Here is a 13,342-nt window from a genome sequence, read left to right on the forward strand (position 1 = left end):
CGTCATTATCTGATTTAATCCACTTGGAGCCTATGGCCGCGTTAATTCCTCAATTAACATGTTTTCTGTGTTGGTTTGAATAATCATAATGCTGCCATAAAGGGAATTATTTAACTGTGATCAAAATGATCCTGTATTGTTACACTAAGTGCTTTAAATCGATAGAGGGCTGTGAGGATATGAAATTCACTCTGATAGAAATTGTGACAACCAGGTGTTTTGAAATAAATCAGACTGAAAGAAAAGTATGAGTGTGGAATGGAAACGGAAATAGAAAGATTCATCCACCGCAGTTTTTCTTACTTTTTGAATCAATTAATTTTTCAAGGGTACTTTCACACTTACTGTAGTAAATTAGCTGTGGTCAAAAACTGACAAGGAATGTAATACCAAAACAGATTCATTTTCAAACTGAAAGGTAAAATGAGATTTCAGTACTTGTGCATACTGTGAACCCGAGACAGAAGTTGAGTCCGACACAGCAGCACTTCTTGTTAACACAAGCATTTCCTCCTCTCCAGCCAGTCTTTGCTGCTGTGGTCTGTTTCCCTTGGCTCAGTTAGCTCCCCTCTCTGACTCACCTACTGTGACTTTCTCCTGCTGAGCCATCCAGCCCTGCTAAGGATGTCTAGGAACCCAGGAAAGGTGGGGGCGAGATGGGGCTGGGATACACAATATGATACTCACTGTATGGCTGGGGTTTGGTGTTAGGGTTAGTTATTTAACCCTTATTTGACCAGGTATGTTAATAGGAACCATGGGAAGGTGGACAAGCTGAGGCTTGACTGGGATACACAGTATGAGACTTATGGATAGGGTTTGGAGTTAGGTTTCCTTTTTTGACCACAGTATGTTGGGGTCTAGGAACCCGGGGAAATCAGGGTCTGGGATATACAGTATGAGACTTACTGAATGGCTGGGGTTTTGTTATTTAACCCTTATTTGACCAGGTACAGTATGTTGAAGTCTAGGAACCCTGGGAAGGTTGGGGTGAGATGGGGCTGGGTACACAGTATGAGACTTACAGATTTGGACTGGCAAGCTGGGGTGTTAAGGGATCATTATTTAACCCTTGTTTGATCAGCTATAACACGTTGATATCTAGTAGGAACCCAGAAACGGTAGATGGGGTCTCTGATACAGGTTTGGGCTGGTATATACCTTTTAACTTTTTTTTTTTACTTAACTATGTTGGACAGGTACAGTGTAATGTTCTGTAGACTAAGCTTGGGCTTGGTCAAGTTGGGTCTGGGTTTAGACTGGGGTTGGAGCCAGTTGACTGGGCATGGGTTAGCTTAGCAAAGGGTGTTCAGTTTGGACCATCGAATTATAGTGCCCCTCTCTGGTTGTTCTGGGACTATAGTCTGGGGTTTGGACATAGTTAGGCCCTGTTGGGGCTCCCTGATTCAGGCCCATAGTAGGTCCCAGCGAAGGCAGCTCTGGTGCATGGAGGGCTCATTTGGGCAGAGCTTACAGTGGCCCGAGGGAAGAGGCTAATGTTTCAACTACACAGGGAGAGCTGCCTCAGAGTGTCTCTGTCAGAGATGGCATTAGAGGGTGTGTGTATGTGATGTCGGAGGGTGTGTGCGTGCGTGCGTGCATGCATGTGCGCTTGTACTGTACAAGGAGCATCAAGTGCTGCTCTACCCAAAAAATCTAAGACAGACTACAAAAGTTTGTGAGAGGGAGATGGAAGAAACTAAGCATAAAACATTTAATCCTTCCATATGAAGGAGTGGAAAATATGCTCTTCTATGTGTGTTGTATATGTGAGGTGAGAGTGGGCAAGGAGGAACAAAGCATCAGAGTTTTGAAGAAAGTGATGTTCTATGCAGTTTGAAGAATTAAACCTATTTCTCTTGATTTTCAAAAGGCACATGCCTAAGTGGATGTGGGGAAGAGGGCATGAGGCTCAAACTATGGACGTTTGCTGTCACTGTTGAAGGACTGGAAGTAGAAATCCTATATTTTGTATGAGGATGGAGAAAGGGGGTCACAAATCACCAAGCTCTGTCCGAAAAAAAGAGAAAAGTGTCATAAATATACCATAAAAGTCTTTGTTATCCCCTTGGCTCAGGAGTTTCTTTCTCTCTCTATGGATGATGGCGTTTGACATGAATACAAACTTTTCTGTTCAGGGTCAGTGAGCAGTGTATGATGGTCAGAGTCTCGCACCCACGCATGCACATACACACACAAACACACACTAACTAAGGCTGGAGTGTCCTTACCTCCACTTCTATCCGCTGTGGCATATCCTTTGTGCATGGCTACCACACACACACACACACACACACACACACACACACACACAAACACTCTTGCATAATGTATAAGAACACACAGTACACCCAAAGTCCCGGTCAAGCCCAGGTGTGGAAGCACCCTGCTGCTGTTGTCAATTGGGTCTTGAGAGGAGTCTGAGCCAGCAAAAACCATAACCCAATGCTTTGACAACCCCTAACAAACGTATAAGTTGTTACGCTTTTAATATGGATGAGGATGGGAATGATATTGAAATGTTGTGAAGCGAGTCGGTGCCTTTGTCCTCTATGCTGTCAGGTGCACAGAGGGAAAAAGATGAGTAGTAGACCAGGGAAGTGCAGTACGATACAGTACAAGGTGGATCCGCATCGCATGCCGATACTTTGGCTTGTTGGCTTGGTCCTCCTGGGCAGAAGATGCCCCTAAAGGCACAGATGGTTTTAGCAGTCTTATGCCACGATTTTGCCATCCCAGACAAAATATCCACGTTTTGGGCAAATTCTTCCGATGTAAATGATTGATGGACATATCGCTCTAGGTCTGCCGATGAAGTGCCACTATGTGCGGTCATAGGCTCAGACAAAGTTCAGATAGTGTCATTCACAGAATGTGACGGCAGAGCTGAAGCAAATCGTACAAATTTGGCCAGATTGATATCGAGATCGTGATTTGGTAACATCGCACAGTGTGCGAACATACATGTAATAATCGTAAAAGACTGAATCCAACATACAGTCTGGGAAGGCCTTAAGGACTGGTCTAGGATCAGATTATATAACTCAATGCTGGCTAAGAAGTCATGTGTGTGTGTGTGTGTGTGTTACTCGAGGATTTGGCACAGTGTTTACCTAAGTAACATTGGTTATTCCCTTTACATTACTAAGCCTATCATTTTTATATGTTTCTTTGACAGGAAACTCCTTTCTATCGAGACCTTGGCTCCTGAAGAATGAGCAACCAATGTAAGTACCTGGGTTGAATAAATGGATGAATAAATGAATCAAATTAGTGTCTTGATGGAAGATCGTAGGAAGACCATCTCAAATGCAAATCAACAGAGTTAAAACACAGTCCAGTATCAACATTTTCTGATTATTGGAGCTTTCTTTGCTTTGGTCATCCTCCATACCAGGAGAGAAAAGGCAGAGTATTCAAAATGGATGACCCGGGCTGCTTTCAAGGAGCGGCACTGCTTTCAGTCCTAACCTCTCAGGCCTGTTTCCCTGTCCCTTGTAAGGAAGGGTTGTGATGCCAGTGTTCAAGGAAAATCAATCCCCTGTGCTAAGCTGCCACCTGCGGGTTGGGTTCCTGGGTATTCTGAAATTCTCCTGGAATTTCAGTCTGTGTCATCAGAAGTTTTCAATCAAGCCTCAAATGAAATGATCAAGGTCTGTATTCATAAAGTGTCTCAGAGTAGGAGGGCTGATCTGGGATCAGGTCCTATCTGTCCCATTCATTTAATTCACTCCAGAAAGTGCCCTGGTCTGAAAGTTGAAGTAATAATCAAATGAATGCTTCAGTGCCGGCTTATATCCAATTTCAGGACTGCTTCATATTTTGTCATTTTGATGTGGCTCTCCTACTGTATATGTGTGTGGTGTGTACGTGGTCTGACGCAGCCTGTGGTAGTTTGTGGTGTGTGTGTGTGTGTGTGTGTGTGTGTGTGTGTGTGTGTGTGTGTGTGTGTGTGTGTGTGTGTGTGTGTGTGTGTGTGTGTGTGTTGTGCAAATATTGAGTCTGGTTGGTGTCCAGGGACATAAGACCTGGGTCAAGTACCAATTATTTCAAATACGTCAGGACAACTGACATTGATTTAGCTTGCCCGGTACAATGGGACCAATAGAATATTCCCAAAAGTGCAAACGATGTCCCCTTTGAATGCTGACCATCCTCAATCAAGCATACCTAAAGTATATAAAAGTGTTTGAGATAATGGATGTGTATTTGACCCAGGTCTGATACAGAATTATATACTCAGCTATCAAAAGACATACCGTCCAGCATTTGAACATATGGAGGTAACTTGTCAACATTTTTGACAGTAGCCTATATTAAAGGATCATAATCTTACGATCAAATAAACATTGAATCCATCTCCCCTCACCCCTGTATCAATTTCTGGTCGGGATTTTGCCTTTCCACTCCACTGCTTTTCACACTCAGATGCTGCTGCATCCACAACATATTCAATGCGTCATTCTTCTCTTGCTCCGTCTCTCCCTCACAGACGACCATGTTGGTCTCTCTTTGATGTTTAAGCTGATCAATGCTTCATGCTCCAGCATGTACACACGTACACAAACACACACACACACACACACACACACACACACACACACACGCATACATACACACGTATACATACACACACACACAAGCAAGCACACATGGCCGTCTCATGCTGGGTTGTCCCCCTGCTAGCCATGTTGCTGTAGTAAGTGGATAAGCAGAGGCTTTAATCACACATTACCTCCGAGGCCGACCCATATCCATCCTTCTATCTAGTCAGTCAGTCAATGTGTCTTTCCGTTTATCTTGCCTGAGTCTTTCTATCTCTCTGTCCATTTGACCGCATGTGTGTTTGTCTGCCACAATCTATAGTATATAGTGATTCTACACCTGCATTGCTTGCTGTTTGGGGTTTTAGGCTGGGTTTCTGTACAGCACTTTGTGACATCAGCTGATGTAAGAATGGTTTTATAAATCAATTTGATTGATTGATAGTCTTTTTGTTGCTGTGTGTGTGCCTGGTCTGTCTATGTCCGTCTTATGTAACCCCCCCCAACTTAAGGCCCTGCTCCAATCCTTTCAAATGCATCCTTCCTGTTTTCCTTCCTTGAAGAGATCTAACATGCTTCGATCACTGAAAGCGAGGGTTCCACTGCTTTCACCAATCCAGTCATTGCTGATCCCTTGATTACTTTCATTGAATGAGCAAGGATGGGTGGGTGGATGGACGGATGCATATTCATACTAATTGAATGGGGCCTTAGTATAAAAACAGCTCCGCAAATGAGGATGGAAGTGAGGAAGGGAGGAGTAGAAAGAGAATGATGTGATTGATGTATTTGCCTGTCTCCACTGTCGCAACCGGGGAAGTAGGCAATTTCCCTGAATCAGAGCGCAGAACTTCTCTTTCTTCCACTTTCAATCGCTCTAAATTCTCCTCCCTCCCTCCTCTCTCTCCTCTTTTTCTTCATTATGGTATCATTCTTTCCATAAAAAAACAACAACAAACAAAAAACACATTTGTACCTCAACTGCCCTACATACATACACTGAGTAACATTAAGATGTTTGATATACTCAGTGTACATGTAGACAATGCTAACTAGCTCACACTGCAGGACATTTAGTCCATCGTCTAAACCAAACCTAAACCATAGCCTAGCTTAGCGCAGCTTCCTTAATGTCATCCTTATATGACAAAGCTTGTAGAAAACCTGCTCTTTCATAGACTGACAAGGTGAAAGCTACGATCCCTTATTGATGTCACTTGTTAAATCCACGTCAATCAGTGTAGATGACGGGGAAGAGACAGGTTAAAGAAGGATTTTTTAAGCCTTGAGACAATTGAAACATGGGTATGGGTATGTGTGCCATTCAGAAGGTGAGTGGGCATGACTTAAGATTGAAGTGCCTTTGAACAGGGTATTGTAGTAACAGTTTCCCGTGTGTATCAAGAATGGTCCACCACCCAAAGGACATCCAACCTACTTGGGCGGTGGGTGGTGGGGGTTTCGGGTAGCCTTCCACAAGCTTCCCACAATAAGTTGGGTGAATGTTGGCCCATTCCTCCTGACAGAGCTGGTGTAACTGATTCAGGTTTGTAGGCCTACTTGATCGCACACGCTTTTTCAGTTCTGCACACAAATGTTCTAAAGGATAAGGTCAGGGCTATGTGATGGCCACTCCAATACCTTCACTTTGTTGTCCTTAAGCCATTTTGCCACAACTTTGGAAGTATGCTTGGGGTCATTGTCCATTTGGAAGACCCATTTGCGACCAAGCTTTAACTTCCTGACTGATGTCTTGAGATGTTGCTTCAATATATCCACATTATGTTCCTTCCTCATGATCTATTTTGTGAAGTGCACCAGTCCCTCCTGCAGCAAAACACCCCCACAACATGATGCTGCCACCCCCGTGCTTCACGGTTGGGATGGTTCCATTTCTGTTTCATCAGACCAGAGGACATTTCTCTAAAAAGTACAATCTTTGTCCCCATGTGCAGTTGCAAACCGTAGTCTGGCATTTTTATGGCGGTTTTGGAGCAGTGGCTTCTTCCTTGCTGAGTGGCCTTTCAGGTTATGTCAATATAGGACTCGTTTTACAGTGGATGTAGATACTTTTGTATCTGTTTCCTCCAGCATCTTCATAAGGTCCTTTGCTGTTGTTCTGGGATTGATTTGCACTTTTCGCACCAAAGTACGTTCATCTCGAGGAGACAGAACGTGTCTCCTTCCTGAGAGGTATGATGGCTGCATGGTCCCATGGTGTTTATACTTGCGTACTATTGTTTGTTTGATGAACGTGGTACCTTCAGGCATTTGGAAATTACTCTCAAGGATGAACCGGACTTGTGGAGGTCTACAATTTGTTTTCTGAGGTCTTGGCTGATTTCTTTAGATTTTCCCATGATGTCAAGCAAAGAGGCACTGAGTTTGAAGGTAGACCTTGAAATACATCCACAGGTACACCTCCAATTGACTCAAATTATGTCAATTAGCCTATCAGAAGCTTCTAAAGCCATGACATAATTTTCTGGAATTTTCCAAGCTGTTTAAAGGCACAGTCAACTTAGTGTATGTAAACTTCTGACCCACTGGAATTGTGATACAGTGAATTATAAGTTAAATAATCTGTCTGTAAACAATTGCTGAAAAAAGGACTTGTGTCATGCACAAAGTAGATGTCCTAACCGACTTGCCAAAACTATAGTTTGTTAACAAGAAATTTGTGGAGTGGTTGAAAAACGAGTTTTAATGACTCCAACCTAAGTGTATGTAAACTTCCGACTTCAACTGTATACACTCAGTGTAGACATGGGCACTCAGTGTATATATACCTTCACCCACCACTTGCTTGCTTGGCGGCAATTGCCATCATTGCCATGGTAATGGCTCATCCCATCTGAAGTGTTGATAGGTTGACAGAAGGCCATTAGGGTATTATGGTGATATCACAGGGGGATTGGTACACGGACTGAACAAGTTCTCTGAGAGGAGAGGGGAACCTGAACCTGTGTCCTCTGGTCACACTACTGTAACTGCTGTCACACTGCCAGCCCATTGAAATAGCCCAAACAAGAAATGCAGAACGTGACCTCCGACCCGCCTGTCAAAACAGGAAGATCCTGTGGAAAGTCAAGGTTATGTGACTAGGTCAGAATGGCCACCATGACCCCTGGATGCTGTGGATTGGCTAAGCACTTGTGATCGGCTCGATTCGATCTTATGTAGCAAAATTTGAAATTGTGTTTTTTAATTGGATAAAAGTAGAGACTCAGAGTTAGAAAATAGTTTATCATACACTGCAGTTGAGAAACAATGGTAAAGTATTTCTGCTTTGAAAGTTGATAAACTTGTAACCTCACTTTTGAGAAAATGGCCCTTGAATGTTTGGTACAACTACTGGAGAGCTCTTCTTTGTCTACACCCATTCAGCATTGTTCACACCCTCTTAAGCTTTAGTCCCACCCATCTCTTTAAGGATTCACATGTGAGGCCATGTACTAAACAACCAAAGATTTCAAGACTGATGGCTGGTTTATATTACGGGTGTGTTTGTAACCTCGAGTGCTAGAGTGAGTCTGGGCGTTTGTAAATTCAGAGCGCTGTCAGATTGTCCGTTCGTAAATTCAGAGCGTCTCGCTCTCGGAGCGTTAAGAGCACAAACTGGACGCTCCGGCCGATGAGTAGGGTTGATCCAAGCATTTTGACCTCACAAATGGAGTTAAGCACCCAAGCTAACTGGCTAACATTGGCTAGCTTGCTAGCTACTTCCAGACACAATGTGAGAACAGCTCGCTCTGACAATTTTACTCGCTCTAGCAGATCCCGTTAGGCTGTTTTCATGTTATCCAGAGCGTTGGTGACTGCAACTGTGCTGCTGGGAACAATTTAATTACATTTTTTCTCCAACGTTTACTGACACCAGCCATATTCAACAGGTGTTGAGCGTTCGTAAATTTGTAAGTTATTCTCCACTCTGGCACACTCAGATGAGAATGCTCTGAAATCGGAGTAGATAACCAGAGCAAATTTACCAGCTACGTCAATCGACAGTTGTCGCAGTGATATCATAAACATGCTTCTCCCTCTCTGTCGTGGATGCCATCATTGCCCTTAGTTTGAAGATGTAATCCAGAGACAGGTGTTTTATACAACAGCCTTCTGTGTGTTCTCTTTTCGACTCCGTCTGCATATTTGCAGTCAAACGCCAGGATTTTCTCCATCTCCTTAGCTATCATACTCTAATTCCACTGATTTCAAGACTCGGTCCTACAGAAAGTGGAGAGCAACACTTATGCAGTTCTACTACGTGATAGCTTTCTAAAATTCTGCGTTACAAAGGATTAACTACAGATACTGGCCAGTTCATGTTATTGACAGAAGCGTGTTACATGGCAGACCAATCTGAACTGGCAGACCAAGCCAGTTGATGGACAGAGAAACTGCTCTAGTGTGAGTGCTTAGTGTTGATTATTTGGAATGTTGGACTAGTTGTAACGGAATGGTCTTAATTTAATAATGTGCACAGATGGGGTGTTACAGCGTAGAGTGATGCTGCTTTATAATACAAGGGATGTTTTAGCCTTCTGCCTGGGTCTTTCTAGTGTGCGTGTGCGTGTGCGCGCGTGCATGCATGTGGTGTGTGTGTGTGTGTGTGTGCGCACGTGCATGTGTCTCGCATCTCTGTATGTCTGTTTGTATTAGAGTTTCTTATCTGCCATGGATCTAGAGATAAGCAGACCCAGCTGTAGCCTAGAACACCCAGCTCTACTGCTCTGCTCTGTGCGCACGGCACTCTGGGATAGCTGCCCATGTCCGTTTTATTCCCTGCTATATAAATACCCACTGTGCAACACATACACACACACAATCATGCTAAAAGTAAAGTAGTACAAGACAACCTCATAACTTTTCTCCAAATTGCCAAATTGTTTACTGCAACATACATCAGGGTAGCCTCGTTTTCTAAAGGGAAGCTCTGTTGAAACAGGGTTAAAGAAATGTAACCTGAGTTCCAATCTGACAGTTATGACTTTACCCTCCTGAATCTGAGTGGACTGGTTCGTTCTGGTGGAAGTGTCATGATGATAGGGTGTTCCGTCCTGTTGCTCTCACCGCTCCTATCCATCTCAGATCTACAAGGGGAAGTCAACAAGGGCATATGGGAAGGAAGGGTGGATGTTTTCAGAGTGTAACCTAGCCCTGGCATCTGTATGTTGTCACCGATGAAAGGCAAACAAACATGAAATTGAATGGCTAAACCAGCACTGGGCTAACAATCCATTTAAAGCTAAAGGTTTAGCTAGAGCCTCTGTTGTGGCTAAAATCCTGCAATATCTCTGAAATTCAGAATAGGAGCTATAGACAGTGTTAGTTAAATACCATTTCTTTATACCTATGCAAAACGTGCTTATGTATATGTCATACCATGAGGCAAATGACTATCCACCACCAATGTACTTATGTTATACCACTTTCAAATGATCATTAGTTCCATTGCTGGAAATGTCTCTACCTTCCGTTAATAGACCCAAATGGAATCCGAGGAATTCCATTTCGCACGGCCACGCTAACTACTGAAATTAGATCATAACTCAGTATCCGTGTTCGCCTCTTATCTAAAATAACAACTTTTCAAGGGCACGGAACATTCTCCAATCCGTCCCCGCCTTTGCTGGTGAAGCAGTGTGTGTGTGTGTGTGTGTGTGTGTGTGTGTGTGTGTGTGTGTGTGTGTGTGTGTGTGTGTGTGTGTGTGTGTGTGTGTCATGGTCTTCAGAGATTGGCTGAAATGAGTGGGCCACCAAGACTGGTAAATTTATAGATGTGAAAATAGGCCAGAGCCCAGAACTGACGGCATACAGCCTAATGTAATTAGGAGCTACTGGTGCTTCACACATACACACACACACATTATATGAAATACACAATCTCAGGAACACATATACACAATCTTGTACAGCTAAGTTTGTGGGGGAACTCAATTCAGTCCCATTCAAAATCAAATTTTCCCTAACCCCTAACCCTAAACCTAACCTGTACTCTAACCCGTACTCTTAACCTTACCCTAACCCTAAACTTAACCCAAAAACCTAACCTTAACCCTAAACCTAACCCTAGCTCCTTACCCTAACCCTTAATGTAATTCTAACCCTAACACTAATTCTAACCTTAACCTTAAACCCCCTAGCAATAGCATTTGACCTTTACATTTTTGTTTGTTTGCTATTCTTGTGGGGACTTCTGGTCCCCACAAGAATAGTTAAAAACGTCCGTACTTCACCTGTGTGTCTTATTTCTCATTCTTTCTTCCTCGTCACTGATTTCTCACTTGTTCTCTATTTATTCCTCTTCCCTCTCACCGTATCTCTCTATCGCTTCCTCCATATCTTCCTCCGTCTCTTTCTCTTCCCTCTCACCGTATCTCTCCATCTCTTCCTCCATCTCTTCCTCCCTCTCTTTCTCTTCCCTCTCACTGTATCTCTCCATCTCTTCCACCATATCTTCCTCCCTCTCTTCCTCTTCCCTCTCACCGTATCTCTCCATCTCTTCCTCCATCTCTTCCTCCCTCTCTTTCTCTTCCCTCTCACTGTATCTCTCCATCTCTTCCACCATATCTTCCTCCCTCTCTTCCTCTTCCCTCTCACCGTATCTCTCCATCTCTTCCTCCATCTCTTCCTCCCTCTCTTTCTCTTCCCTCTCACCGTATCTATTCATCGCTTCCTCCATATCTTCCTCCCTCTCTTTCTCTTCCCTCTCACCGTATCTCTTCATCTCTTCCTCCATATCTTCCTCCCACTCTTCCTTTCTCGTTCACTGCATCTCTCCATCTCTTCCTCTATATCTTCCTCCATCTCTCCCTTTCTTTCTCAACTCCGCTTTCATTTTAGATCACATTTTTCGCATTTCGCATTTCCCTTCAGATTGTTTTCATTCAACACATTACCTCTCGTTTACTCCTCTCTCCCTCCTCCCTCCCTTCTCTCTCTCTCCCTCCTCCCTCCCTTCTCTCTCTCTCTCTCTCCCTCCACCTTCTCCTCTCTCTCCTCCTTCTCCTCTCTCTCCCCCCTCCCTTCTCTCTCCTTCTCCCTCCTCCCTCCCCTTTCTCTCCCTCCTCCTTTTCCTCTCGCTCCCTCCTCTCTCCCTCCCTTCTCTCTTTCCCTCATCCCTCTCTCCCTCCTCTTTCTCCTCTCTCCCTCCTCCTTCTCCTCTCTCTCTTTCCCTCCTCCCTCCCCTCTTTGACCCTCCTACTTCCCTCTCTCTCCCTCCTCCCTCCCTCCCTCCCTTTTCTCTCTCCCTCCTTCCCCCTCTCTCTCCCTCTTCCTTCTCCTCTCTCGCCCCCCTCCCTTCTCTCTTTCTCTCTCTCTCTCTCTCCCTCCTCTCTCCCCTCTCGCTCCCTCCCTCCTTCTTCTCCTCTCTCTCCGCCTGCCCTCTCGCTCTCTCCCTCCTCCTTCTCCTCTCTCATTCTCCCTCCCTCTCTCTTCTACACACACACACACACACACACACACACACACACACACACACACACACACACACACACACACACACACACACACACACACACACACACACACACACACACACACACACACACACACACACACACACACACACACATCCCCCTCTCACACCCCTGTCCTCTAAGCCAGTGGAGCAGATGGGGCTCAGGGCTCCATGACTGAGATATGTTCTGACAAAGTACACATCTTCCACACAGCGCTTCTCAGATGTGGCTATACCTTCCATGCTGTGAGGTAACCCGCCCTCAGACTCCCAATCAGTCTGGATCTGGCAACCTGGAGGTTCCAAGTTTGCTATTGGCTTTAGATGGCCAGCTTGGCTCAGGGTTTGAGTTTGGGATTTACCTGTTGGGGGACATACACCGAGTGTACAAAACATTAAGAGCACCTTCCTAATATTGAGTTGCACCCCCTTTTGCCCTCAGAACAGCCTCAATTCATTGGGGAATTTACTCTGCAAGGTGTTGAAAGCGTTCCACAGGGATTCTGGCCCATGTAGACTCCAATGCTTCCCACAGTTGTGTCAAGTTGGCTGGATGTCCTTTGAATGGTGGACCATTCTTGATACACACAGGAAACTGTTGAGTGTGAAAAATCCAGCAGCGTTGCAGTTCTTGACACATTCAAACCGGTGCACCTGGCACCTACTACCATACCCCGTTCAAAGGCACTTAAATCTTTTTTCTTGCCCATTCACCCTCTGAATGGCACACATACACAATCCATGCCTCAATTGTCTCCAGGCTTAAAAATACTTCATTAACCTGTCTCCTCCTCCTCCTCATCTACACTGATTGAATTGGATTTAACAAGTGACATCAATAAGGGATCATAGCTTTCACCTAGATTCACCTGGTCAGTCTATGTCATGGAAAGAGCAGGTGTTCCTAATGTTTTGTTCGCTCAGTGTATGTTTGACCCTGTAAAACAGCACATTTCACTGCACCTATCGGTATATGTGACAATATAAATATATGTTGCGTGCGTTTCCTTGTAGCTAAGCAGACACAATGTTGGAAGACTAGACTACACAACTGAATAATGGATTATTCAAGTGTACACAGATGTCTCAATGTGTCAAATGTTATTTGTATAGCGCTTGTACGTTTAGCCTTCTGAGTGGGGACCTTATTGATATTAGTTGGTATGGAAGCATGTGGCCGCCAATATTCATGTTCAAATGCTAATTGGGTAATGGCAAATCAATAACACAGGTTTTTGACAGATATACGCTACCATCATTTGAGATGTGGGTATTATGTCTCCTGTGGGTAGTTATTGCTCCTGAAAGGTCCATTTGTGGGAGCCACCTGAGACTAAAT

General features: G+C 44.3%; 1 protein-coding gene across 1 annotated transcript in view; it reads left to right on the forward strand.

Moving 5' to 3' along the window:
* The first annotated feature begins 3,175 nt into the window (after nucleotides 1-3,175).
* dlgap4b (discs, large (Drosophila) homolog-associated protein 4b) overlaps nucleotides 3,176-13,342 on the forward strand; it is a 71,543-nt gene continuing 61,376 nt past the window's right edge. Inside the window, exon 1 of the mRNA XM_045691438.2 lies at nucleotides 3,176-3,227. The gene's annotated coding sequence lies outside the window, so the exon portion shown is untranslated. The remainder of the gene's footprint in view (nucleotides 3,228-13,342) is intronic.

The sequence above is a fragment of the Salmo salar genome, chromosome 12, assembly GCF_965601325.2.
Source record: "Salmo salar chromosome 12, fSalSal1, whole genome shotgun sequence".
In the NCBI taxonomy this organism is placed as follows: domain Eukaryota; kingdom Metazoa; phylum Chordata; class Actinopteri; order Salmoniformes; family Salmonidae; genus Salmo; species Salmo salar.